Source organism: Mustela nivalis (assembly GCF_964662115.1).
Source record: "Mustela nivalis genome assembly, chromosome: 4".
In the NCBI taxonomy this organism is placed as follows: Eukaryota; Metazoa; Chordata; class Mammalia; order Carnivora; family Mustelidae; genus Mustela; species Mustela nivalis.
The window spans coordinates 66,157,755-66,183,125 of NC_139023.1; the positions used below are offsets into that span (position 1 = coordinate 66,157,755).

General features: G+C 57.2%; 1 protein-coding gene and 1 long non-coding RNA gene across 6 annotated transcripts in view; both read right to left on the reverse strand.

Moving 5' to 3' along the window:
- SH3BP2 (SH3 domain binding protein 2) overlaps positions 1-12,820 on the reverse strand; it is a 36,812-nt gene extending 23,992 nt beyond the window's left edge. The window contains exons 1-4 of one of the 5 annotated variants that reach the window (XM_082727100.1): positions 12,686-12,802; positions 11,212-11,282; positions 6,217-6,369; positions 2,733-2,952 (exon numbers count right to left, since the gene is read on the reverse strand). The gene's annotated coding sequence lies outside the window, so the exon portion shown is untranslated. Of the gene's footprint in view, positions 1-2,732; positions 2,953-3,033; positions 3,306-5,613; positions 5,758-6,216; positions 6,370-11,211; positions 11,283-12,685 lie in introns of those variants that run through there. The other 4 variants (XM_082727103.1, XM_082727101.1, XM_082727099.1 and 1 more) reach the window with 4 other exon arrangements.
- Positions 12,821-23,863: 11,043 nt separating this feature from the next.
- Positions 23,864-25,124, reverse strand: LOC309863175. The gene is made up of 3 exons (XR_014310914.1): positions 25,038-25,124; positions 24,203-24,381; positions 23,864-23,968 (listed from the first exon to the last, which is right to left on the reverse strand). It is a non-coding gene; the product is annotated as an uncharacterized lncRNA (long non-coding RNA).
- Positions 25,125-25,371: the final 247 nt, after the last annotated feature.

The following is a 25,371-nucleotide window of genomic DNA, read 5'->3' on the forward strand; positions in this document are numbered from 1 at the left end:
AGAACCAATGTCCAGGGTAGGCTACAGCCAAGGCCCACCTATGCCCAGGACCTCTCCTTGGGGAGATGACCACCGGCTGGCAAGCAGCCGGTGTTCAAGACCGACGACTGTGGAATGCAGAGCAAGTCACCAATCGGAGCCTGCCAGTGTCCCCAGAAAGACAGTGGTGTGCTCAGGTCTAGAAGGTCCCAGGAGTTTCTCAGGGCTACCCAAGGTAGAGGCAGGAAGCAGCCCAGCCACTCGTGTGTCCAAGGGCAAAGGAAATGAAGGGAAGGACAGAAAGAGGCCCCGTGCCCAGCTGCCCACATGGGCGCTGGGTTTCTGGGCCAAGCTAGGGGCAGGGCTGGGATTTCTGCTCTGGGACGCTTGGCGCCCAAGCTGTGTCCCCACAGAAGACCCTCTGCCTCCTGCCAACATTCCCAAGCTGGGCAGCGGGCATGGTGGGCACAGTGAGGGGCAGGCTGGGTCTGGGGGAAGTGCTAATTGGCGTTGTCTCTGGCCAAAGCCACACTCCTGCCTCAGACTGAGAGCCTGCAGAGGCGGGTCAGGATTCACACTTCAGTTCATCAAAACATAGACAAGTTTGCACCTTTTAATCACTTGAGAAAAAATTCTCCAGAGCACTGATGTGTGGGCTCCATCTCCCCGCTACCCCCCCTGTTCCCGCCAAGTTCCCAGCCTGCTGCCCGAAGAGGCTGCCTGCCTCTCATCAGCCTTGTCCCAGAAGTGCTACCCCCAAGACAGGCCCTCAGTCCTGCCCACACCAGGGGATCCTGGGCTGCCCGGCAACCCCGGGGAGGCCGGAGAGCATCGCAGAGACCATACAGGTGTCCCTAGGGACTCCGAAACTTGTGGCCCACTTTGAGCCTCCGCTTCCTCCTCTGAGGAGTGGGGCTCATGGCTCTGGTGCAGTGTTGTCCCAAGGACCACCTGGCATGGCTGGTGAGGAGGGACACTCCAGGGGCCTCTGGTCACTGGCCTTTTGCTGGCAACTCCGTCAGCATGGTCATGCTGGAAAGGGGAGCATTCTGTCTAGCCATCCTCCTAGAGCTGGGTGACACCTCCCCACCCCACCCCAACGGGTCTGGATCCTTGAGCACTCCAGACTCCTTGCCCACCTCCGGCCCCATTCCCAGCTGCACTCCTGTAGTGGTGGGAGCGCACACACACACACACACACACACACACACACACTCTTTCTCTCTCTCTCTCAGGCCTCCAGCTACAGTGGGACCCCTGCCCAGTGCCCAGGAGAGACTGCCCCTCCCTTCATCTCTCTCTCCAGCAGCTGGCAAGGACAGCCCCTCCGTGTGTTCATCTCCTGTGAGGTGCCTGGCACAAAGCAGGCGGGGCGGGTAGGGGGGCGGGGGGGAGGTGGTCTCTCTGTATGAATGCCTGAAAACCCACCCTGACTGGCTACGGGCCCCTGAGTCTTCATGGCACCTAGTTCAAGCGCTCATCTGCTGAATTAAACCCTTCGTCTTGTCTCAAGCACGCCAGGGGGCCTCTGGCTACATGACAGATGCCCAGTATGGGGGTTTTGGCACCCACCAAACAGGGCCTGGACCCCTCCCAAAGGGACTTCTCCCAAACTGGTGCCCATCCCTGACAAGGCAGACATGGGGTCAGACCATGCCCCCTCACACCCTGAGAACCCGCTGGGCCATGCTGAGGCAGGTAAGGCTGCCCAGTGCCACCGCTGCCCTCCCAGGGGTCAAGGGGATGTGGTCGGCCAGGAGACCTGCAGAGCACCTTTGTCAGGAGACACGGAAACAGAGATCATCTCCTCTGAGGTCAGACACAAGCTAACCTCTGGCCAGATGAGGAACCAACAGAGAGTAAGACTTCCCCAAAGCTAGCGTGCTCCACCTCTGGCCTTCCTGGGCCACGGTGCTCAGGTCATGCCACACTGACTCTCTACACTAAGTAAGAAGTCCTGCTGCGGGGCGGAGAAGGCTCCAGAAGATGGTTCTGGTGCTGGAAGCTAGCCTGCCTCCCTAGCCAGACAGGGCCTGGCTCCTGCTCCCAGCCCCAGGCTGGCCTCCTTAGGAACGGAATCTCCTGGGGACACCTCCTCCACATGCACATCCTGTGGGGACAGACACCCCAACTGCTGAAGCCAAGGCAGGGGGTCATTAAGGCTGGGATGCTTTCCTTCCTGTAGTCTCCTCTTGTTACAGAAGACCAAGTCAAGGGGCCAGGACAAGGGCCTGGAATGTCCACCCAGCACCGATGCGTCAGCTCCAGGCCCACTCGGTCCCCAGCTGCTCAAGGGTACACACTGCCCTGCTCCCCCTCGTGAGGAAGTAGAGGCTAAGCCAGACTCATTGTGGCCATCCAGCTGGTGCTGCCCGTGGCACCCACACCACACAGCCTGGCACTTCCTGCCCAGGCTAGCCCTAAGGGGACAGAGGACCAGGAGCCCCAGAGCCTCCTCTCAGGAAGGACAGTGGGTCCCACCGAGCAGAAAATGTACCAGCCTAGAGGGCAACTGGAAGAGAGCTGGGGCTCTAGGCGGTATCAGGGCTCTGGGCAGGCTGCAGGACACAGGCTGGGACAGATGTGGGGTGCAGGTCCTTGTGAGACCTGTCCTTGAAAGCTCCGAGTCTGCTTGTTTTCAACTCACGTCCAAGGCCGAGGGGAGCCCAGCCAGGAGACACCAGCCACAAGCTCCCACCCTCAGCCCTGCTCACCACTGCTAGTTCCCACAGGGGAAGGGGTCTGGAGCTCACCTCAGAACGAGGTCTGGTAAAAAGAAGAGCCCGAGGCCTCAGAGTCTCCACAGGGAACGGGGCTGTCCCGAGAGCTGCCGGGCTAAGAAGTGCAAGCAGGGCTGAGGCCAGGCACTCTGTGCTAGGGCTGTGTAGACAGACAGGTCCACACTCCAGCAGAGGTTCCAATGAAGGCAGTTAGGTATTCCGGGAATAGTATCTCCATTAGAAAGAGGGTCTCCTACAGAGCCATGAAGGAACCCCACTGGAAGCTAAGAAAACACAGCAGGAAGATCCAGAGGATTGCCTTGTTGTCCATCACTGGGCTGGGCTGGGCTGGGTGGCAGTCACAAGGTCTGGTCCCTCCTCTACATACCATTACCCCAGCCCCCAAGTTCTTCTGGTACTGGGGCAGAGGGAAACAGTCAGGGTACCCCTGCCAGTAAACACTGCACCCTTCACCCCAGGGACCAAGCTGGACTCACCCTCCATCCGGGGCTCCCAACTGCTAGGGAGGCAGCCACTTGTGACTCATGTTCCTGTGACAAGCATTCCACCCAGACACAGTGACACATCAGCCCGCGAGTCCCAGAAGCAATCTTCCACATGAAGAAGCCAAGCAAGGAAATCACATGGAGGGTGTCACAGACAGGAAGCAACTTGTGCAAAGGGCCTGGGGTTGAGGTAGGAGGAGGCATGCACCTTCACACAGAACGAACAAAAGCAGGCTCATTGCAGAGTTGTTTATCAGGGCCACCCGCTCAGCTGGGTGTGGATGAGATTACAGACGTGCCCCCAGGGAGACCATCCAGGCCAGGGTCCTATTCAGGCCTAGGCTCCAGTCCTGGCTTCATTTATCTGCACTGGGGACTTGGTATAAGTCACTTCACACCTTAAGCCTCGCTTCCTCATTCCCCAAATGGACTGGATGCTAATGGCACCCTGAGGACCAAAGAAGACGGCTCACAGGGACCCTAACATAGGCACTAGGCCCAGCACTGGGTCTCAGCTTAGCCCCGATCTCAGCACCAGGGCAAGATGACAAGGGAACACTGGGGATACGGAGGCTGTGAAGCTTATGCTAGGGTTGGAAGGGAGTAGAGGAGGTGGCCAGAGAGATCTAGCCCCACTGTTCCTCACAGGAGCCAGAGGTCAGCCATGATGCGCACACCCTACAGACCCCTGCTGTGTGCCCGGCCCAGGCCAAGGCAGCTGCACCAGCCCTCCACAATGGCAGCCACTTGCCAAGGCATCTAGGGCTAGGCCACCAGGGACACAGCTGAGACCCTGCAGCAGTCAGCGGCCTCGGCTTCTCTGCCATCTGTCCTACTACCCATCTCATTAGTATCTTTCCTGCCACACAGGAGGAAACCATGGCACTCCTCAGCCCTTTACCCTTCAATGGGGCAGGGTTCCTGGGTCAGGGCAAAGAACACCAGAGCCCAGGGAGGCAGGTGGTGTAGCCCCCAATCTGGATCCTCTGACTGGGGATTTGACCACTGTGGGTCCCTGGAGCCCTCCTTCACCAGGAACCCCAGTTCACCATCAGTCCAATGGGGTTCTGGCCTCTCGCTCCCCCTGCCCCAGGCCAGAACCCAGCCCCGGGGTCCACAGGAAAGTACCTTCCCTTCTCCTGCTCTTTGCAGCCTTTCCCAGTGAGATCTTCTGTTTTAATCCACTTGCTGTTACCCTTTTATCCTGAATGCTAATGTTTTTAAGCTGTTTTCAGATCACTTTTGTCTTTGACACTATTGATTAGTTTTGACTGAGTTCTTTATCTTACTGCACTTTCTTCTGCTTTTGGTCACATTTTACTCAGTGGCCTCAGGAGGTGTCCCACCTGGGCGGGGTCTTGCCCACTCACTAGCTACCTCCTCGGGTTGCCCACAGAGAGGGGGGCACCGTGGTGACAGGCAAGCCCCCCCCCCACCAGCCCAGGCTGTCCTGGACAGGGCCGGGGGCGGGGGGTGCGGAGACAGGCTGCAGCCACTCCCAGGCCTGGGCTCCTGAACAGAGACAGGGAGACAGGGACAGACCAGAAGGGAGGGAGCTGGAGAGAGGGCACAGGAAGAGGAAAGAGAGAGGGGCAAAAGAGGGAAGGAGGATCAGGCCAGCCCCATCCCTACCCCCCCACCCCCCAGCAGAGGAACTGAGAGCAGCATGTTCCTCCTCTGCCTTGGGAACCCCGGGGCCGGGTGCTGGATAAGATGACTCACGGCTGCTGGCTCCTGTCCGCCCCTCAGCGCAGGCCCACAAGGGAACGGGACTGTTCCCAGGCGCCCTCACACTGCCCCATTGTTCAGAGGCCCAGGGAGGAAAAGTTCTGGCGAGGGCCCCAGGTTGGCGGGAAAAGGGGTCCGTCCCCAGTCTCCCCTGACCAGTGCGATCTAGGCCTCCATCGGGGGGATCTCCACCCAGCCATCCTGCTGTCCTCCACACTGTCCCCTTTCCAAGGCCAGTTGTCCTGTGAGATCCTGTACCCCAGGCACACCCTCCCATTCCCCCTTCTGGCTCTGAGTCCGTGTCCCAGCCACAGCAGAGGGCAGGTTCTCAAAGGTGACTATAGTCAGGGTCAAGTTCAAGGTCCTTACCCAGCTGGTGCTCCACCACACTGCACACCTCAGCCTTCCCTTACTTCCTCTATCATCTCTACCTGACAAACTCCTGCCTGGTCTTCAGTCCCAGCTCAGATCACCCCAAGGCACTCCCTGATGCCCCACAGTCAGGCTGGGGGTTCTCAGAGCCAGCAGGTCTAGAAAAGAGGGTCTCAGGTGGGAGCTCACCCCGCTGCTGCCCAGGGCCAGGTCCTTCCTGAGGCATGGAAGGCTCCAGCCAGGCACCCAGACCCGTATGAGCCCAGAGCCAGAGCTCTCCCAGGCTGCCTGCCTCCTCCGCATCCTACCTCCTGTCCAAGAGCCTTGGAAAGCTTCACCAGATCCCCACAGGCCAAGTGCGTGCCTCGCCCTGCCCCTCGCGGTGGACAGAGCGGACACTCTGCTTTAGCACTCAGGCACGGAGGCTTCCACTCGTCAGCAGAGCAGGAACCAGGCTGTCGCGTGCCAGCACCCAAGGCCTCCTCCTGGCAGAAAAGCTGCCACGAGGCTGGGGCAGCCTGCCCTGAGGGGGAAGGGGGTACAGCAGGGGGGCCGAGTGCTACAGGAACACCCTCCCTTTCCCTAGGGAGACAGCCATGGGCTCACACCACTGTGGGCCAGAAAGGCTGGCAAAGAAGACTGGGGTGGGGGTGGGGTGTGGTCAGTACCCCAGGCCCCAGGGCTACCCCAGGCTTCACCCACAGCCCTAGGGGTCCCTCAGCCTCACCCGCAGCCCCAGGGGTCCCTCAGCAGGGGGTCAGCGGACCCCTATCCCCACCACACACCTAGCCCTCCTGCAGGTCTAATCCCCCCCCACACACACACGCTTCCTCATAGCCATGGCTGCAGGGAGCTGGGGGTCTGTGGGAGGGTCTCCAGACTCCAGTGAGCTTTGAAAATAGAAACCAAGCCCTGGGACGCCTGAGTGGCTCAGTGGGTTAAGCAGCTGCCTTCAGCTCAGGTCATGATCCCAGCATTCTGGGATGGAGTCCCACATTGGGCTACTTGCTCGGCAGGGAGCCTGCTTCTCCCTCTGCCTCTGCCTGCCTCTCTGTCTGACATTACTAGCTCTCTCGCTCACGCGCGTGCGGGCGTGCTCTCTCTCTCTCTCTGACAAATAAATAAATAAAATTAAAAAAAAAAAAAAAGAAACCAAGCTTTGCTCTCAACCCTCCCAAGCCTCGGGGCCTGACCTCTGCATTCCCTCTGCCTTCTCCAGGCCTCTCCTTTAGAGCTTGCACACCAATACTGTGATACTGTGTGGGACCCTTGGCCTGGCCCCTCCTGTCCCCTTCCTGCTCTCCCACCTCATGGATGCCCCCCATGGCACCTCCCATGCCAATCGTGGGTGTTGCCCACTAGCAGGGCCAGGACCAGGGGACCAGGCACTCCGGAGGGCTCCATGCAGGTCTCTGAGGGGTGCACGGCTCAACTCGGAGGCCACGGCTTGGGCTTCCCAAGACCCAGCCCCCAAAGAGTGGCCCCACAGTGCCCAGCTGTGGGGAAGCTCAGCATGGGAGGGGCATCTCTTTCTCAACCCTCTTCCTTCTCAAGCAGCTTCCTGCCCGCGGTGGGCACAGCTCCCAATGACCACAACTTTGTACCCTCTGGTCATAGTCTCAGGAAAATGGGAAGACTGGTCTCAGAGAGTCCCTGCCCCGGGGGGCAAAGCTTCTGAGACCAAGTTCCCAGGACCCCTGACTGGGTCAGGTCTCAGAGATGGCAGACTCCATTCCTCACTCCATTGTGGATCCCTGGAGCTGAGGCCCCAGTGGGCAGCACGGGGGGGCTGCTCCCAGCCTGGGACTCCCTGTGCCCCATCACCAGACCAGAGACAGACCCCTGCCAGAAGGACCCCCCTTAGCTCGGTGTGGCAAGGAGCCACACTGGGGACCCCAGCCCTGGCCCACACCAGGCAGCAGTGTTGCTGTAAGGCCTCCCAGAGGAGCATTTCCTCTCTGAGCAGGACTTGGGAGAAGAGGGGAGGCAAAGGGGAAGAGGGCTGTGTGGACCCCCGACACAGATAAGGTCCTGGGATAGGGTTTTGGGCAGGGTGCCGACAGCTGTAGCCTGTGCCTCTAGGCCCAGCATTGTCAGCTCTGAGAAGAGCTGGGCGCCTCAGCAGGAGGCCTTGGTGGTCTGACACCGCCGGTGGGGGCCCTGAGGCCCCCTCTCAGCCAGGTCACTACCAAGCGTCCTGCCCAGGACCAAGCGGCCACCCTGCATTCCTGGAGGATTTAGGCCTGACCGTGATGGCAGCAGGAAGCTATGTCCCATCCTAGGCTGAGGGGTAGGAGACGCAGCCCCTCTGTCCACTTAGCTGACCGCTGACCTGCGTGCTAGAGCCTGGCTTCCAGTGCTGTGTCTGCCCAGCCATCCGGAAACCCAGGGAGTCAGCACCAACTGCTTATCCCTTTCTGGCCCCAACTAGAAGGAGAGGAAGGAGCTGGGTGAGGGAGGGACGTTCTTCAGGAGGCAAGGTAGGCACTGAGTTTCCTGCCACACCTCCCTCCCGCTCTGACACATGGCTGTCCTCCTCACACCTGTCTGCTCTGTGCTTCCGGGTCCTTCCTCACCGCCCTCCTATGGACAGCCATCCAACCCTGTCGGGCCCCATCTTGGGGACTGGCTCCCTGGGCCCAAAGACCAGGTTCCCACAACGGCCTACAGGTCTGGGGAGCCCAGGCTGGCTCCAATCTTGGCCCTAACATACGCCTCCAGGAAGGCAAGCCACATTTCCAGTGGAGCCCCAAGGACGCTCCATCCCAGTCTCCCATCTGTCCTATGCTGGAGCCACTAGGAGCATCGGGACCCCACAGCGAGGCAGGCTGGCTAGCTGGGCTGCAGGATTATAACGGGAACCTTTCAGCAAGGCTGTGGCACAACAAACATGATTATCTGATTGGCGACTCCAGCCATGCTGAGTGGCCGAGGACTTCCAAGATGATGGAGTGCATTTGTCTCAGACACTGAGCAGACAGTTAAATGTGGGCAGGTCTTAACAAGCCAAGTTCAAAGAGGGCCCGGCCCTGCCCGGTGCCACCTGCCTGTGGTGTTTCAGGCCTTTGGGAGTCTCTGGATATTCCGAAGTAGGACTTCCCGCTGGGAGGGCCCACGTGCACCCTCACCCTCCTCTGGGCCAGGTCTATGTGGGCCTTAGCATTCAGACGTGGCCCTGTCCTTTGAGAGTTCACAGCTGCATGGTGGGGGCAGAGAGGTAATAGACTGCGTGGCAGGGGGTGGGGGAAGGGCAGGGTGGGCCAAGGGCTAAGCGGGCCAAGGGCTGAGCTGCTCCCTGTGGCGTCTGTCTGCCTGTGAGTCTTGCCCTCCAACCTGTGGGTCTGTATACTCCAGAGGCCCACGCTGAGCCCCGGCCTGGTACCCAGAGCACCTGGCAGAGGGCTGGGAGGCAGTCCGTTCTGAAAGGCATCCAGCTCTGCTCCAAAGGCAGGAGCTGGCAAAGGGTGGCCAAGGCCCAGGCCCCTGGTCAGAGCCCCAAGTGGTGTGTGGGGCCAAAGCAAGGCCTCATCCTGGCATTTGGGGCCCCAAGGTCACCCTCTAACCTTTCCCTGCTTTGCTGGGAACAGCTAACCGTGAGAGCTAGGGGCTTAACTGGCTCTTCCCAGAGCTCAGGGCAGTGGGTGGGGCTCCAAGGGCAGTGTGAGGTGTGAGGACACATGGCCCTCTGAGCCTACGAGCAGGGATGCTGGATTACAACATCGTTTCAGCCAAGGCTGAAGGAAGGATATCCTCAAAATGGAGCTGCAGGATCCAACTGGCACAGGGTCCGCTAGGCCTGGGGGCACAGCCTCCATGGGGCCCCATAGGGAGGGCTCCTGGCCAGCATCTCCTGTGCTTTTCCCAAGGATGCCAGCCATTAGCACTGGTTTCACAAGGAGGGAACTAAAGCCTAGAGATAATCAGAGGCCGCTTCTGTGCAGGAAAGGAGGCTCCCCTCTGCTTCCTGATCTCTGCCAGCCCTAAGAAGCACCCTCCTCCTCCCAGAAGCCTGCCGGGCAGCTCAGCCCCCAACCCGGGGGAGCTCACACCATCACCGCACACACACCTCTGCCCGGGGCTGTCAGGCATCAGTTCTACCGACCCTGGGGTGGGACCTCACTCCCTCTGCAGGCTCCAGCAGGCAGGCACCCACACCCCACCCAGTGGCCTGGAACAGGCCTGCTTGGCAGCAGGCCATCCCCACCCTGGGCTCGGTAAGCGCACAATAAACATCTGATTCACAAGGAAACAGAGGGCACTTCTCAGAATTGGAGTGTGGCTGCAGGGGACAGGAGTGCGGATACCACAAGGGTGCCATGCCAGCTCCCCAGGCCCCACTGACCACCCCAGGACACTGCCCCAGGCAACCAAGCAAGCTTGTATCGTTCTAGGAGACCAGCCAGCAAAGAGTGCTGGAACCGAGCAGACCCAGCCCATGTGGGCCAAGGGTCAGTCTGCACTGGACCCTGAACCAGGGGTAAAGGAAACACCAGTCCTGCCAGCAGGTTCCAGAATGGGCTGACCATTCAGGTGGCCTCAGGGCAGGAACCTCAGAATCTCTGGTGCCTGGGGAGATGGAAGGGGGAGACCTTTGTCACCTCAAGCACAGTGAGGGCCCTCCCCAAGGAGAGCCAGTCGGGCCTGGCCTTGCACTTGTATGGCTCCTAGAGTTCAGGGGCAGCTGGTAGAGCCTGGCGCCCAAGGCCAAAGCCTTCAGTGTGACCCCGAGCCAGTGGCTCCCACCACCTGAGGATCAGGAAGGAAGGATGATTCCTGAAGGAGGCTGAGAAGCAAGTCCATCCATCTGTCTGGCAACCCCCTGTCTGTCCTCCCACACATGGGCCTGCAGGGGGTGCGGAGGAGGAGTTGGGGCAGCAAAGCCAAGCACGCCCTCCTGAGGTTACATAGAGACCAGAATGTTTTCCCCACCACCCCTGGGACGTAGGGGGCCTACAGCCAGTGAATGCCTGGGCAGGGCCACTGAGATACCGGTGAGGCCTTCTGGACAGAGGCCACCAACCCTGGGGGAGGACTTGGGCATTCTGAGAGCCCCTCCCCCTGCCTCGCTGGCCCCTCTGCCCTTTCACCCACTGCCCCCATTGCCCCACTCATGTCCTCACCTTACCCGACGCACACCAGGCCACTCTGGTTAAACTGGTCTGCCACCCTCTTCATTGCTGGCCTCTGGCGCAGTCTGTCCCTGCATCCATGGCGGTCACCGTGGCTAAGAAAGCAGCCTTCCTCCTGACTGCAAACCCTGTTTTGCCAGGACACCCGCAGCCCACCTCCCCCAGCCAGGCTGCTCAGCCAGGCTGCCCAGGCAGGCCCCACTACCTGGGGTTATTTAAGGACCACCTGTGCCTGGAACTGACTTAGGTCCCCAAGCCTGGACATCTCACCACAGAGTTTTAAGAACAGAAGCCAGGAGTACCCAAGCGGTTCCCAACCCTGACCACTCCGGACAGACTCAGGCCTTTGCCACAAGACCCTAGAGGGCGGGGACTAGGAGCTGGCCCTTTGATGCAGGACTCTGTGCCAGCACCCCCCCAACTCCCGAGCGGAGGTGGCCCAGCTGTCACCAGACCTTTGGATATTCATCACCCCCCCAAAGGGTGGAGGCTCACTACCACAGGTTACAGATAAGGAAACCAAGACTTAGCAGCGAGAGATGTCCTAGCCAAGATCATACAGCTGGTGAGTGGGGGCGGCCAACTTCAAACGCAGAACCTAGCCCCTCTGTGACCAAGCTGGGCCACAGCACCTCTCTGTTTCCTCAGTCCCCCACTCTGTAGGGCCGCATGCCTGCCTGCATCCATATCAGCGGACACATAGCAAGGCCTAACTCAGCACCTTGCTTCCCTCTGTCCATGTGAGCAAGAAGAGCCAAAGCAGGTTTGCATCCCCACTCACCTTCTGTCTGTCCCAGGCCAGCCTCCTTGGTGGGCTCTTCCGTGACTCTGCAGGCCTGAGGGGCTCCCTGAAACAGCCAGGACCCCATCATCACTCCTCTTCCCAGAGAGCTGACAGGGACTGGCCTAGACCATCTCTCCACCCTTCCTCCTGCTCCCTCTGCCCTGGGTGTACTCCAGTATGGGACCCAGAGCCAGGGAAGTGGGAGTAGGGAGGGGAATTCGGCAGTCTTTACACCCCCAGGGCCACCATCCTGGCCCCCTGGCCCATCTGGAGAGGAGCCCCGGCTCCCAGGGGCCCCCTGCGTGGGTGTCCTGGGTAGAGGACACAGTGGCAAGGGATTCCAGGAGGAGATGGATCCCAGCCCCCCTCCTCTGCTTTTGGAGACCCTGGTCCAGAGAGGACAGGGGACTGATCCAGGGTCACACAGAGTCAGTGCTGAGCTGGACACGAACCAGGAATCCTGCTCCCACTTCAGGATTTGCCATGTCCCCTTGGACCTCTGACCATTGAGAAAAAGTTCTACCCATTTCATCATCATCGCCATCACTGCAAGGAACATCCCCAGAGCCCCCTTTGTGCCAGGGACTGGCTACACACTTCCTGAGCAAGGTCACGTGTGTGTCACGCCCTCGGGCACCCGAACGGTCCCACAGAGAGCCCAGGCCAGGGCCAGGGCCACTTCAGGGACATTTTCCTCAGTGTGGCCATCTGGCCACCGGCACAGACATCACCAGCCTCAGCAGATGAACAAATGAAGGCAGAGAGGAGGTGAGGCACTCGTGGTCAGAGGGTGGCAGAGAGGGCAAGCTCCAGGCAGACACATGGCAGCAGGACTCTGTCCCTCAGCACTCTCAGAGGAAACACACTGTCAGTACCACTCACCAGGGGAAGCAAGGCCCAGGGCGGCAGGAAAGAGCTGGGCTGCTGGGAGGGACCCAGCCCACATGCCAGAGGCTGTCCCCAATCCCAAACTCTCCCATCCACTCTGCCCTCCCCTCTGACTCTCTGACACTCACTGCTCCCCCAAATAACACTCGCAGACTCCCCCAGGGCCGCGGGGCTATCAGTCACTCACACTTCAGTGTGAATCAGCTCCTACAGGCAGGTAGCTGTCCTCCTACCTATGTTGAGCGCTGAAGGAAGGAAAGTTTGGATTACCAGGAGGAGGTGGGAGGAACCTCTCCCCTCTGAGCCCTCAGAGACCCCGTCCTGTGGGTCGCACGGAGGTGGGAGGCTCTCAGCCCGCGAGCCCCAGGGGCCTAAGGAAGCGGGGGTGGAGGGCGGGGGCCGAAAGACAAGAGGGACGCGGGACAGACCCGACGCAACCGCCCTCCACCCCTAGGCCTGCGGGGTACACCGAGCGCTGCCCCGAACCCACACGCTTCCCCGGGCAGCGGTACCGAGGACGCTGGCCCCGGGGACCCCAGCCAGTCCGGAAGACGCCATCGCACCCCGCCCGGGCCTTACCCGCGAGGCTCTGCTCCTGGCCCGCGAGCCCTACGTCTCCGCGGCGGCTCGCGGCTCCGCCGCCAGGCGCTCCCGCCCGCGGGGCCCGCAGCCAGGCTGCTCCCGCCGCCGGAGTCCGCCCCGTCGGCCTGGCTCCGCCCCGCCCCGCCCCGCCCCGCCCCGCCAACCTGGCCCTGCCTCCCCAGGCTCCGGGTCAAGCTCCCATCTGCTGCTCCGCGGCCGGAGGTCGCGGCGGGGCGGGGCTTGGGACCTTGCGGTGCGAGGACCCCCCCTTCTTTCCCCATCCCGCTCGCGGGGTGGAGCAGGTAGGCGGTCACTTCGGGCGTGGGCACACCGTCCGTGCAGAGCACACAGTAGGTGCTCAGTAAATGCAGGCGAGTGAAGCGAGTGAATGAATGAGTAGCGTTTCTGATCTTGGGCCCGACCCTCCCGCTATACCCTTGGCCCTACTGCAGCTGGCGCTGCCCTCCCCCAGCACCGAGATCTTGATCCGGCAGGAAGGAGGTGGCGCTTCCCTTCCCTTGATCCCACCCCTGACTCATGTGTCTGATTCTGATCGCGAGGTGCGAGACAGGGGCACAGATTGAACCCTTCCTGGCAGAGGATGGCTTGCTGGGAACTGAACCCTAGGAACCTCGCCCTTCAGCTGCTTCCAGACTGAGACACAGTCCTCTGAGCAGGTCTGGAGTCCCATGGCCCAGGGGTCTGGCTGCAACACTCTGAGGCCCAGGAAACAGGGTCCTTTCACTTTGCCTCCCGGGAAGCTCCCAACCAACAAGGCCCTTCCCCATACCTGAAGAAGGAAGGGGGTATTACAGTCCAGTTTTAGACCCAGATGATCCTGTTTAAGGGGCAGGGCTTAGTGGGGGAAGGGGTCTTGGCAGGTGTCATAGGGGAAGGGCCTTTCAGAGAGGAAATAGCTCCCCTACCCCACCCTGGGAACCATAAGGGCCTAGTAGGTAAGGTGAGCTGTGGAGAGAGAGTGGAGATGCTCTAGGGAGAAGGAGCAAGGCCTGCAAGCTTGTAGGTGAGTGGAGGCTTCTGGGGAAGGGGCCCACGGCTTAGGGTGTGAGGAGCAGGAGGCAATGTTCATCCCTGTGAGGAATGGGGCTGGATCCTGGCCCCAGAGCCTAGGAAGCTGTGAGCAGAGGAAGGACAGGATCTACCTGGGAACAGAAGGCTGGCTGAGGACAATGCAGAAGCTGACCCCTGCGACCTTCCCCCACCCCCATTCCTGGGTGGGACCTGTGTGACAGTCTTCCAGCAGATCTCCTGTCTATTTTAATGTTAATTCCTTGCTAGAGGGGGAAACAACCTTAACTCAAGGAGGGCAAAGCCTTGGGTATCTTGTAAGTATCTTATAGGTCAGTCTGCTTTAGCCAATGGAAGTTCTCTTGAAACTTCCCTTTTCCTTACTTCCCCCAACTCCTTCAGTGCTCCTCAAGACACGGGGACAACAGCTCTTTCTGCCCATCAATCCTGTCTTGTGCTTTAATAAAACCACCATTTTGCACCAAAGACATCTCAAGAATTCTCTCTTGGTCGTGGGCTCCAGATCTCACCCCACCAAACCTCACCTATGTTCCAAAACCATATCAGGGAGAGCAGAAGGCCAGCCCCACAGAAGCTGGGCCTTACCCAGATGGGAGGCTAAGGTCTGCCCCTCTATTTTGGGCTGGGCATGAGAGGCCAGAGTCCAGCAGGTAGAAATGGCTGGACTGGCTGCTCTGAACGAGGCAAGGATGGGGACATCCAGGGCCTGGGTTTAGGTCATGCTGAGGCTGAGGTCCCTGAGGCCTTACGGAGACATAGCCAGGCAAAGGGGGTGCCCAGCTCTAGCTGGACAGAGCTCAGGCAGATCACTGTCCTCCTGTCCCAGACAAAGCTGCCTGACAATGGGTCCCGGGCCCCAGAAAGGGGAGACCTCGCAGCAACAGCTCACGTGCCCACTGATGAGACACACTCGGGATTAGCAAAGTTACCCAGGAGAGCGGGGGGAGTGTGAGAGGCCAGAAAACCAAGTGGCCAGACCCTGAACCCAGGCATGGGGGAGAGGCGCATGTCCTCCAGGAGGAGACCAGGATGAAGACAGAACCACTGGAGAGGAAGGGGCCAAATTAGGGAAAGGGTGGCCAGAGGAGGGAAAGCCATTAGTCAGCAGGGCCTCAGTTTCTCTATCTGTGAAATGAGGGTGGGGGCCATCTGCTGGAGGGTTGGCAGAAGTTCGACAGAGAATAGGAATAAGCATAAGCAAGGAGCCTGGCAGCCCAGCCCTTCAGCCCCCAGGGCTGATAGAGAGTCTCCCTGCCTGCCCAGCGCCTCCCCTCACCACCCCCCCTCATCTAGGGCTCCACCGACCCACTGTTAAGTCTGGCTCTCCACCTAAACCCCAGAGATTCTGGAATTCTGCCCCTCCCAGCCCACAGAAGTGCTTTGGAAGGGGCTGGGTCAGCCACCATCAGCACCCCACCCGGTCACCCTGCTCTTGGAACAGGGCTCCCTGTGAAGGAGGCTCAGTGCAAGGCCCAGCTGGGCTGGAGCTCCTGATAGGGGGGCTCACTGCCTCGTGGCCAGACCCATGAGCTTTCTGATGGTTCTGCAGACCAAGTGCCAGCCTTCAGCTGGGCCCGGGCGACCCCAGAGTGACACAAGGAAAGCCCCACTCTTGCAGATTGCAGAAAGGAACAGACGCCCTCGTGTCAACTGTGAGTGACCTCCGACCAGGGATAGATTGGGAACAGAGTGGAGAAAAGCCTGTCATCTGTGCCTCTGGCCAGAGCATGACAATAGTGCTGGTCGGGGTAGGGGCTGGTTTCAGAGGCCACATTCCCGGGTGACAGATGGCAGAGAGGCCCCATCAGCTGGATCATTTCCGATGGCCTTGTTCTTCTTGCCTCTCGTCCTCTAACTCTGTACTTACCTGTCTGCCTAGAATCCTGTCTAGAACCCTCACCGTACCACTCTCTCTCACCTGGTCTCCTGTCCCTGTCCTTGCCTCACAGTATCTGGTGTCACAGCAGAGGGATTCAGTCACCATGCCAGGTAGTTCATGTTACCTCTTCACTCTGGAACCTCCTAGAGCAAATGCCCGAGTTCTCACCTGGGCCCTGCCACTACAACCCTTCTTTTCTCTCTCTGAGCTTCTCTCTCCCCAGTGCCTGCCTCTCCACCCACCCCCCCACCACCACCAGGGACCACACTGGTCTTCCTGATGCTGGGGAGGGAGTCTGGGGTGGAGACGGTTGAGCCTCCAACACACCAGGCACATTCCCATCCCAGGGTCTTTGCACTTGCTGTTCTTTCCTAGATGATTCTTCCTCTAGATTTCTGTGTGGCTCACCACCTTACTTCCCTTGGTCTCTGTCTTATTCTCACTTTCTTAGACAGTTCTCTCCTCATCTCTCTTTTTAGAGCTGCCCACCATCTTCATACTCCCTTCCTGTCTTCCTCTGAACCCTTATGTGTAAAAATATATATGTATCTTTTTCTTCCTCTTCCCCTAAACCCCTGTATATTTGCATTGATTGTGGTTGGCCCCCTCTGGAGTGTCATCTTATAAGGTCATGATCATGCTCGTTTGACTCACCACTGCTTCTCCAGGGCCGTGGTGCCTCTGTGGCACAGAGTAGATGCTCAGTAAGTGGTTGATGTATGAACAAAGGCCTCAAGGGGCAACAGGAAGGGGCAGGAAGGCAGCACTGGCCACCAGGGTGCCCGTATATAGAGGACCCTGGAAGCATCATCTTCCTCACCAAGCCCAGCCCCAGGGGTGGCCCTATGGTCATAATAAGCACTGCCTCACCAGGCTGGCTGTGGGGAGAAAAGGGGACTCAGGACATCTTAGGAGACTTGCTCCTGGGCTGGGCCAAGGCCACTGGTTGCACCCCAGTACCCTCTGGCAGCCCGCCTCTCAGTTGGGAACAGTGGGCAACAAGTGCCCACCACATTCCCCTAGGCCTTTCCCTCGGGGGGAGGCATTTGGAGCCACCCAGGGCAGAGCCCCTGGCCATGCAGCCCAGCAGGCGAGGGAGAGGGTGTAATGCTGGGAGGGGGTGCCGGATGCCGGGCTCTGGAGGTACCCCTTCCAGGGGACTCATTTCCAGTAGTTGCCCTGGCAATGGGGACAGGCCAGGCAGGTCATTTCTGAACCTCTGGCCTGGCCCCCATGCTCCTCACCCTGCCTTGCCCTGGGTGGGAGGCGGGGGTGTTTCTTGCCTTTGCTGGAAGCAGGGGTTGTGTGGGGACCTGGAGGGCAGAAGGAAAGGGGTATCATGGGCCTGTGAGCCCTCCCTGCCTGTTTACCTTCCCTCCCCAAGTGGCCTGCCTCCAGCAGCCTCTGCCAAGCCCAGGCCAGCCAGTATCTCTGCCTTCCAAGGGGTTTATTTTGGCAAATTTTCCCCATAGAGTAACAGTGTGAAACTGGCCCCACTAGGAAGTTCTATTTTAAGACACCAACCTTATGGTAGAGGCCATAGGGCCCACGCACACACTCTTGCTTCTATTTTTAGATCCAACCAGACCTACTCTCAGCCCCCGGAGCCCAATTTGGAACTTGAAAGGGGCCCTTTCTATTCTGGGTCCCACTTCCGGGGGCCTTCAAGTTGCGGGGGAGATGGGTGTTTGTATACACGGAACCTTCTCCATCCTCCTCTTCAGCCTCCCCACTCAGAAGCTGCTGTACCCCCGGGGCCCACGTGACCTCCAGGAAGGCCCCGGGGTCTGGAAGGGGAAGCCCATGAGGCTTAGGAAGGGGAAGCTGTGGCCCTCAGGATGGGATGGCCTCCTGGAGCCCCCAGTAAGCCCCACGTATCAACCTGCCAGGGTCAGGGGACACCCAGCCCTCCTGCCAGCAGTGGACACTGGGATGAGGTGGGACCATGAAGCCTTCCTCCAACAGCCACAGGAGGAATGAGGGTGAGCTGGGAGGGCCTCAGCAAGGGAGAATGAGAGAGTCGCTCCCCCAGGCTCCCAGGGCTTCTTTCCTGCCCAGCTGGGCCTCTCACAGGCTCTGGGAGAGTCTCACCGGGCCTGCTGCCGCCTGCCCAGGGGCCTACTCCTTTCCCCCTTCCACTCACCCATCCTTGAGAGCAGGCTTTGGCTTCCACTCCCACTCTCATGTCCCACCCCCATCATAGGCTGACAGCTCTATGGCTCCCAGATGCTGGTCTGGGTACCATCCCTCCAAACGTGCCAACCCCGGCCAATCTGTCGAACTGGCCTCATGGTGCCCTCCCGTGTTCAAATTCCCACCCAGGCTGAGGCGGAACCCCTCAGCCCCGGGCTCAGTCCCCAGCCAGTCCCCTTTGCTGCTTCTGAGCCCCCTGCCCAATTTGCCTTTCCTTCCAACCTTGGAAGGTGGGACCGGGAAAGGATGGACATGGCCCACCCACAGTGGACTTGGGAGCAGCGCCCAGCCCAGAACTGGCTGTGAGAGGGGTGGCAAGTCCAAGGACTCCAAGAACAAAGAGGCTTCCATCTCACAGGGAGGGACAGGAGGTGCATGAGGAGGGGGCTCACTGGGGTGTGGCTGAACTAGGCCCAGGCAGGGGCACCCATGGCCTGCCCCAAGCGCCTCTCATATCCCTTACCCCAATCTATCCTGCAGCCACCATGACATGGCAGGGAACCCCATGTTCTGAGGCGAAAACCAGGGCTCTGAGAAGTGGAGCTTCTCCACAACCAACTCTGGTTGCAGAGTCTGAGCAAGGCTCTCACAGAACAGTGATACAAGGTTGCTGTTTATTTCCTGGTTTCATACTGCCAGAAATTAAGGGAAAGTCACCTGCGTTTATCTCAACTCATTCGCAGACAGGGTTGGAATGCCTGACTAACATTAGACATAGAAAGAGATCCTACCTCCCATCTTAGAACAAAATAAGTTTCACCCAGATCAAAGACTTAAAATGTGGAAGGAAGGGAGGAAGGGAGAAGAAAGAGATAAATAAATAAATAAATAAATAAATGGAAGAAGGAAGGAAGAAAGGAAGGAAGGAAGTGGGGAGAGAGGAGAGAGAGAGAGAGAAAGAAAGAAGGACAGACAAACTGTGCAAACAGAATGTTGGTGGGCGCCTGGGTGGCTCAGTGGGTTAAGCCGCTGCCTTCGGCTCAGGTCATGATCTCAGAGTCCTGGGATCGAGTCCCGCATCGGGCTCTCTGCTCAGCGGAGAGCCTGCTTCCCTCTCTCTCTCTGCCTGCCTCTCCATCTACTTGTGATTTCTCTCTGTCAAATAAATAAATAAAATCTTTAAAAAAAAAAAAAAAAAACAAAACAAAAAAAAAAACAGAATGTTGGTGATTATATGAGAAGGGCTCTCCAGGCACAACAGAAAGGCGAAATGACCAGCTTCTGAGGACCAAGGGAAGAACCAGCAGATATGGCAGCATAAAAGTGACCCCCAAAAGGTGAATGTGAGAAACTCCATAAATAAAATTGGAAGGAAAACCACTAGCTGGGAAAGAAGACGTGTAAGAGGAGTGCACCAGGAGGGGTGAATATAAAAAGCATTTTTACGCTTTATTTACAGGTTTCTACCTTTAGTTAAAAATGGGAACTATGGGGGTGCCTGGGTGGCTCAGTGGGTTAAAGCCTCTGCCTTCAGCTCTTGTCATGGTCTCAGGGTCCTGGGATCAAGCCCCGCACGGGGCTTTCTCTTCAGTGGGGAGCCTGCTTCCCCCTGTCTCTCTGCCTGCTGCTCTACTTGTGATGTCTCTTTCTCTGTCCAATAAATAAATAAACTCTTTAAAAAAAAATGGGAACTGTGTGTTACCATTAACACAACTTTAAACACGTTTTACCTCATCAATAATGAATAAATACCAACAGGAACAATGAGATGGCATTTTCTTATTGACTGAGCTCAAACCCTTCCTTGGCACCCTAATATCTAAGAGCATTTTGTGGCTACCTGTTCATGTATTTACTTACTATAAGGAGGCCCTTCCTAGGGCCGCACGAAAATGAGCTGATCTCGAGGCCCACGTTCACATTCTGCCAGTTCACCGGCTCAATGAGACTGGCCATGCAGCCCATTTGAGCGTGTGTTTTAAATTTAGTGTCAACCCATTACCGGAGTTAGAGGTGCGTGTAATTTAGAGAATGACGTCGTTTTTACAAGCCTCCTACAAAACACAACCGTCCCCCACCCCTCATTTTCCATGGCAACTTTTAGCTCATTCTTTTGGTTTCACTTCTTTATTCCCAAGTAACACGCCGTTATCACCACTTCCTGACTCTGATATCATGACTCCATCATTTTGTTCAGGTCGACAGTCCTTAGCACATAAACACTGTGCCTTTCTGAGTCCCATGATGTGTCTCAATCGCTTTTCCTCTCTTGCTCTACTTCTTGCTTCCCTGAACCTAATGTCACCATTTCTCATGTGGCTGAATTTCTCATAACTAATTCAACTCTAAATTCTGTCAAATGTCCACCTCTCCTCCAAGATGTCCTGGTGTATCACAGCTTCTCTCCACTCAAAATAGACTCTCTTTTCTCAGCTAGGGTCTGCCCCAGCACCCTGACATTTCTTTCATCTTCTTTTCTGAGGATCCCCTGCTTCCTCCGTCCCCTGACTTCCTCTGTTTGGTGGGGCACACGTCCAAGTAGCTTCCTGTGAAAGGAGGCTGGGACAGAAGCTTTTTGGGGACTTAGCTTTCCAAAAGGTGAATTATTATGTCAATTATATTATTATATCAATTATAGGAGGAACTCTCAATTACAGATCTCGAACAGAAGTGTCCTCGGCAGCCTGGAATCCGCGATGACAGGCCCCAACAAGGAAAGATGGACACCACAGCCTCCTACACACTGGCTGTCTTGCAACTCATTCGATAAGAAACCCTTATCCCCCAATGGGTTTTTGTTGGAAACAGCCTCTCCCCAACGTCCTCCTCCTCCTCCTTCTCCAGAAAAGAAGGTTCCCCTCCTTTGCTTGTTGGACTTGCGTATAGTTTTGCTGTAGCTCGTGGGTCCCAAATAAACCCCATTTTTGCCAATAAGAGAACTTTGATTTTTAAGGTTAACAGAAAATATCTTTCTTCTACCCTCTCTTTTGATTAATAGTCTGGTTGACTTAATGTCTGGCTTAGAAAGCATTTAACATTGCAATACAACCTTTTTAAAAAAATATTTTATTTATTTAGGGGCGGCTGGGTGGCTCAGTGGGTTAAAGCCTCTGCCTTCGGCTCGGGTCGTGATCCCAGGAGGGATCGAGTCCCGTATCGGGCTCTCTGCTCAGCAGGGAGCTTGCTTCCTCCTCTCTCTCTCTGCCTGCCTTTCTGCCTACTTGTGATCTCTGTCTGTCAAATAAATGAATAAAATCTAAAAAAAAAAAAATTTTACTCATTTATTTGACAGAGAGGCAGGCAGAGAGAGAGAGAGAGAAGAGGCAGGCCTCCCGCTGAGCAGAGAGCCCAATGCGGGGCTCGATCCCAGGACCCTAGGATCACGACCTGAGCCGAAGGCAGAGGCTTTAACCCACTGAGCCAACCAGGCACCCCTGGAATATAAACTTTTATCCATTGTCTTCCAGCGGCAAGCTTTGCTGTTGAGAAGTCTGAAGCCATTCTGAACCCTGTTGTTCGTACAGTATCTACTATTTCTGTCCAGATGCTTGGAAGATCTCCTTGTCTCTGGCGCTCTCAAATTCCCCTTTGATGTGGCTTCTGTGTCCATCCACACTCATGCTTGGATTGGAGTGTTTGTAGGTCCTTTTGATCTGGAAATTCAGGTTTCATCTTTTTTTGTTTTTAAGATTTTATTTATTTATTTGTCAGAGAGAGAGGGATAGAGAGCAAGCACAGGCGGACAGAATGGCAGGCAGAGGCAGAGGGAGAAGCAGGCTCCCCGCCGAGCAAGGAGCCCGATGCGGTACTCGATCCCAGGATGCTGGGATCATGACCCGAGCTGATGGCAGCTGCTCAACCAACTGAGCCACCCAGGCATCCCAGGTTTCATCTTTTTAAAATATTTAATTTATTTATTTAAGAGAAAGAGAGAGAGAGAGAGTGCGCACAAGTAAGGGGAAGGGCAGAGGGAGTAGAAGAAGCAGACTCCCTGCTGAGCAGGGAGCCCAATGTGGGGCTCGATCCCAGGACCCCAGGATCACAGCCTGAGCTGAAGGCAGATGCTTTACCTCCTAGACTAGTTCTCTCCCACTTTCCTCTTTTCTTCAACTGTTTGCTTTACATTATGCAAGATTTCCTTGACCCTAGCTCCTAGCTCTTCCACTGAGTCTTCAATCACCATGACCATATTCTTCCGAATTTCCAAGAGTTCTTTGTAGTAAATGTTCCTTCTTGATAGCACCCAGTTCTTGTTTCACGACTATACTTGCTTCTTCCTGAGGACACTGATGATGGTTTTTCTAAGTCATCTTCCAGCACAGTCCCTGTGTCCTCCCAAGGGACCTCTTCTGTTTCATCTTGATCTTCCAGGTCACAGGTGTCCCTCAGACATCTGGTCATCCCGGCTAGCTGTTCAGGCTGGACAGTGGGACTTGGGAGTCCAGCTTGTTGACTGTCAGCTTTGCCATGCAATCAACTGGCAGGAAGTGGCCCCCAGTATCTCCTGGCTGATCAGAGGCCCTGGACCAACTCCCACCACCATCCTGCTTGGAAGGGAAAGACCCAGTTTCCTGTGTTCTGGGCACAGAGGGTCGGGGGAAGGGACAGGTCTGGGGTTGTGGCATCGTTCAGCTGTGTCTGTACCCTCTCCCCTCTCCTGCCCAATAGCCCAGTCCAGTGACCCTTTGTCTAGCCCACTCCAGCAGAGAAGCCTGGAGCACATGGCCTGGTGGAGGAGGCCTAGAGGCCCCCACTGTCGGTGGGCACTACGGACAGATCCGGTTTTCTGTCCTTTCCCAGCCAGCCCTGCTTACTTTAACTCTACCCCACCCACACATCTAGAAGCCCCTGGGCCATGAATTCCCCGAGCCTTTTAAAGGGAAGTGGGAGGCCTTGAGGTCAGAAGACATGGGGGGCCCTGCCTCTGTCCTGGGGCCACCAAGGCTAGAGTTAGTCCCTTCCTCTGAAACCCAACTTCCCCATGCATTGGGGGAGGACTGCATTTTCCTGGGGCTCCTCCCACCTGAAGGAACGTTACACCAAAGCAAGAGCTTTCCCAGGCTTCAGCAAATACCCTGGGGACCCAACTTGCAACCCTAAGAACTCCACTCTTTGCCCGGCAGTTTGTTTTCATTTTTTTTTTTTTTAAAGATTTTATTTATTTATTTGACAGAGAGAAATCACAAGTAGATGGAGAGGCAGGCAGAGAGAGAGAGAGAGGGAAGCAGACTCCCCGCTGAGCAGAGAGCCCGATGCGGGACTCGATCCCAGGACCCTGAGATCATGACCTGAGCCGAAGGCAGCGGCTTAACCCACTGAGCCACCCAGGCGCCCGGCAGTTTGTTTTCAAAAGTCTTTGTTAAACTTAAACCCAGGGGCACCTAGGTAGCTTGGTTGGTTAAGTGTCTGTCTTTTGATCTCAGCTCAGGTCTTGATCCCAGGATTGTGAATTTGAGCCCTGCTTTGGGCTCCACGCTGGGCAGGGAGTCTGCTTAATAAAAAACAAAACAAAAATAAAAAAGCAACATCAGACCCCAATCAGCATTAGGCTTTCATGTTGAACATCTTAACTCATAGATAACACTTTAGCTGTCACCTGACCCCTATGTGGACAGGTAATATGTTAGTTATCAGCTGACACCTCAAATACCAGCCAGTACCCTTGCTGATTGCCAAGCAGAAGGCTCTGTCTGGGAATGAAATACAGACAGTCCCCCGTGCATGTGAGGGAGGTGAAGTGGGGGGATGGAGGGTGGCTCCGGGAGGAGGAAAACGTACCCATGGGTAATGGAGGATCCCAGACCTGAAAGCACCACAACCACGTCAGCCTAGGGGACTGGCTAGGGGCTCCAGCGGTATCACCTTCACAGGTGAGGTCATGGTCAGCTTCTGAGACCGTTACCTGCATCTGAAAAGGATGTCTTCCTTGGGAACAGGGACCACAGCACATGCTGGCCACACTGTGGACACTCCATACAAATGTGTTTAATTAATAAGAAGGTTAGACTATGCATGCCTTCTCTCCAGTGAATAGATGTAAACGTTGAGACCAGAGAGGAGATATTTGGGTGTTTTTTAAAAAAAGATTTTATTTATTTATTTATTTGAGACAGAGGGAGAGCGCAAGCGGGGAGGAGGGCCAGAGGGAGAGGGAGAAGCAGACTCCTTGCTGAGCAGAGAGCCTGATGAGGGACTTGATTCTGTCCTGGCAACATGACCTGAGGCAAAGGTCAATGGTTAACCAACTGAGCCACCAAGGCTCCCTGAGAGGAGATATTTGTCAAGGGCTCCCCCTCCCCAGGGCTGCACTGGCTTCCTCTCCTGCCTGTCCACGCCCCATACCCGCCTACCCCGAAAAGTGCCAAAGGTGCCCAGCCTTCAAGTGCCCCCACCATGGCTCTTGTTTCTTCCCAACCCTGGGACCCTGGCTGGGAGAGCCCTGTGTTAGTGACCCCCTTAGAAACCTCCTGCTGCCCAGGTTGGGAAGAGGACACTGAGGGTCCCAAGAGTCGGCTTCTTGGCCCAAAGTAGGGCTATCTGGGCCCCTCTGCTTCCAGAAGGCTCAGAACCTTCTTGAATTCTCTCTCTGGAGCCAAAAGTTCTGGAAAGATGTCCCGGCACTCAACATGCCCTGGAAATGAAGCAACATGGAGAGAAACATGACATTTGCATACGGCTCTTGGGGATGTCGCATATGCAATGGGCAGGGAGGGGTCTGCAGGATGGGACTCAAAGGCTGTCTGGGAGGAGGGCAGCCGGAGGGGGCAGCCCCATGATGCCCCAGCCAGGCTTGCCTATCACTCTGGCTGGGCAGGACGAATGTGGAGGCCCCCACCCTGTAAGGCCCCTGGAGCGTGTCTAAGCTCCAGACACTGGCAAAAGGGTATGGTTGTCCCCGCCTTCTCCTGGCTTCCCACCCCAGCAATCCCTTGAGACCAGGGCAGGTGGGCGGGGGTGGGGGGGTGTCCCAAAGCTCAGCCTCGGCCAATGACTTAGTCATTCCTACATGCCACATATATTCACTGAGCCCCAAAACGTTCCCTCATTCCACAAAGCTCAGTGGGCAGATGTCTCCCACGTGAAGCACCAAGCCAGGCGCTGGGGTGACAGTGAACAGGCTGGTGGGCTCCTTTCAGCTCCGCACCCCAGGTGGGGGCAGTGCCACCCTCCTCACGGCACAGCCCCATGGTGACTCTCTCACACCCCACCCTGCCCTGTGCATGTTTCCTAGGGCTGCTATGACAATGACATGAAACCCCATGGTCTTGGACGGCACACATACATTACCTGACGGTTCCAGAGATTAGAAGCTTGACGTGGGCCTCGTGGGCCTCGCGGGGCAAACAGCAAGGCATCTGCAGGGCTGCATTCCCTTCGTTCCCAGCCCCCCTCCCCCCACAGGGCCGCATTCCTCAGCGATCCTCCTGACACTGCCCTTCTGCCCTCTCGGAGCCACAGCAGCAGGCAGGGCCTCTGGGCCTCTCCAAAGCTGCTCCCTCTGCTTGGGAGACTCTTCCCTCAGATGTCTGCTCTTCTCCCTCCTTCAGCCCCTGCAAGTCTTACTTAATGTTACCACCTGCTCCCTGTCCTGGTGTGGCCACCCGGGGCGGCTGGCTAGCAA